Source organism: Penaeus chinensis, chromosome 36, assembly GCF_019202785.1.
Source record: "Penaeus chinensis breed Huanghai No. 1 chromosome 36, ASM1920278v2, whole genome shotgun sequence".
In the NCBI taxonomy this organism is placed as follows: Eukaryota; Metazoa; Arthropoda; class Malacostraca; order Decapoda; family Penaeidae; genus Penaeus; species Penaeus chinensis.
The window spans coordinates 35,680,788-35,683,287 of record NC_061854.1 but is presented as its reverse complement, the minus strand read 5'-3'; the positions used below and the strand labels follow the sequence as shown (position 1 = coordinate 35,683,287).

Genomic DNA, 2,500 nt, shown 5'->3' with positions numbered 1-2,500 from the left:
AAAAGATCCATATGAGATAAAACACCAATTAAAGGAAATAAATAAATAACTCTATCAAAACAGCAAGAAAATTTACCAGCAAAATTGACTGCCATATTCCTTCCTGCTCCTCCAATAATACTCAGATAATGAATCCTGTTCATCAATCACGGCAATCAACCGAAAAATAGAAGAAAAAAAAACAAAATTCACAACCCCTAAAAAACTAATTAATCAACTAACAGAAGATATAATACAAGAATGAACAGAAATTTTCTCAAAAAAGAAAGAAAAAAATGAAAAGAACGGGAAAATGGACAAAGGCATTCTCAAAGCACCGTCAACGAGAGAACTGTCAAGAACGTCCACACGGCAGACACACATTTAATCCTTTGTGGGAATTATTGGTCATATTAACCCCTCACACAGGCAGCTCTTTCTCTGGCTATCCGCTATGCCCTAACATCTGCACTAATCCAAACCTATAGTGAGTTATTTATAAGGCAAAACTTGCTTTTAAAACATTCTAGACTACTAAAAATCTAGACTACCTATCTGTGGATCTTGCATGTTTATCTCTAGCCCGTCCCCATGGGGTTAAGGAAAAAATGAAATAAAATAAAATTAAAAACAAAGATAAAACAAGATTATCTGGCAGTTTACCCGAAGCCAACAAAATCAAGAATCACGCAAAAAAAGGTAAGAGGATATACAACACAAAAAGAGAAAGATCTTGACAACTGTGTTAATTTTTTTAACCCAATGCCGACGGGTATGACGTGTATGTACGTGCTATGCCCACTGTGAGTACTTGTTTGATTGTTTTTAGTCATGGATGGCTACACTTGTACTAAGTCACCAATGAGCCAGTTACAAGTACTGCCCATCTTGCCCGTTCACCCTTTTCTTTGATTTACAAAATATTTTACGCTATCTTATTTTGCTGTTACTAATGTTGAAAAACATTAGAATAATTATAATGTTTATAATAAGAATAACACCATCGGTATTCATAGCACTAGTAAAAAATAAGTTTTTCCCGCCATTTCAAATCAGGTACGGTCACAAGGTCTACTAATTGACTCCTTTGTGGCTATGGACTCGCAGAGCCATCTATGGGCAGACATTTCACAAAAAATATAGAAAATATAGAGGCACAGCATTTTCCCCATTTTTTGTTCATTTTCCCCGGCGGCATTGGGTTAAAACTGTTATTGAATAATTAATACATCCATTGATCCATTCCACCAAGATCCCAATAGTAACACACTATCAATAGTACCACAAGTAGTAGTAGTAGTATAGTAGAAGTACTAATAATAGTAATAGTAGTAGTAGTAGTAATAGTAGTAGTAGTAGTAGTAGTAGTAGTAGTAGTAGTAGTAGTAGTAGTAGTAGTAGTAGCAGCAGTCAGTAATAAGACCGTAATAAGACCACCTGCAAACCGATCACTAAGCACTGCAACATGCAACACAAAGGCCTCCAATGGCTTAGTGTTAGTTGATGGGAAATTGGCAAGTGTTGATTAGTGTGTTTTTCTCCCTTTGCCTCACCTCCTCTACAGGTCATTTGTTCCACCACATCTCCCAGCTGCTTCAGCTCAACCCCAGACTAAATAAATGACTTATTGCACATGCAACACTCAAGCACGCAAGTTGAGAAATTATCAGGTATCCAACCTATCAGCTAACTGGAAAAAAATGAACTTGAATAAATACATAAACATAATGATATATTCGTAAACATACACACACATATATAGATATATACATAGATATATACATAGATAGATAGAAAGATAGATAGACACATATATACATACATACATACATACAAACATATATATATACATATATACATATATCTGTATATGTATATATATATATATATATATATATATATATATGTATGCATATATAGATATATGGATATATGTATATACATATCTATGTATATATGTATATATGCATATATGCATGTATGCATATATATATATATATATATATATATATATATATATATATATATATATATATATATATATACATTTATATATATATATATATATATATATATACATTTATATATATATATACATATACATTTATATATATATATATATATATATATATATATATATATATATGTATATAAATGTATACGTGTATATATATTATATACATTATACATATGTTAATCTGTATATATATGTATATGTGTACATATAAATATATAAGTATATATATGAACATAGATATATACATACATACATATATCTGTATGTGTAAATATATATTCATATATATATGTTTGTTTGTTCAACAGCCATTTATTCCACTGCAGGATCTAGGCCTCTCCCAATTTATTATTGAGAGGTCATTTAGCAGTAAAACCCTTACGAGATTCAATCCCCTTCCTAATCAACCGCAGTTCAGAGCGCTGACACTTTTGCCACGGCGGTGATTTCCTCTACATTCGTTTGACTTCTCAAGTCGATATGTCATTTTCTCAGTTGCAAAAA

The 2,500-nt window shown here is 31.3% G+C and overlaps 1 protein-coding gene across 7 annotated transcripts in view; it reads right to left on the bottom strand.

Annotated features, from left to right (window-relative positions):
• LOC125044599 (G patch domain-containing protein 2-like) overlaps positions 1 to 2,500 on the bottom strand; it is a 46,587-nt gene that overhangs the window by 38,321 nt on the left and 5,766 nt on the right. For all 7 annotated transcript variants that reach the window (XM_047641348.1, XM_047641347.1, XM_047641346.1 and 4 more), the window contains exon 2: positions 1,533 to 1,669. The gene's annotated coding sequence lies outside the window, so the exon portion shown is untranslated. The remainder of the gene's footprint in view (positions 1 to 1,532; positions 1,670 to 2,500) is intronic.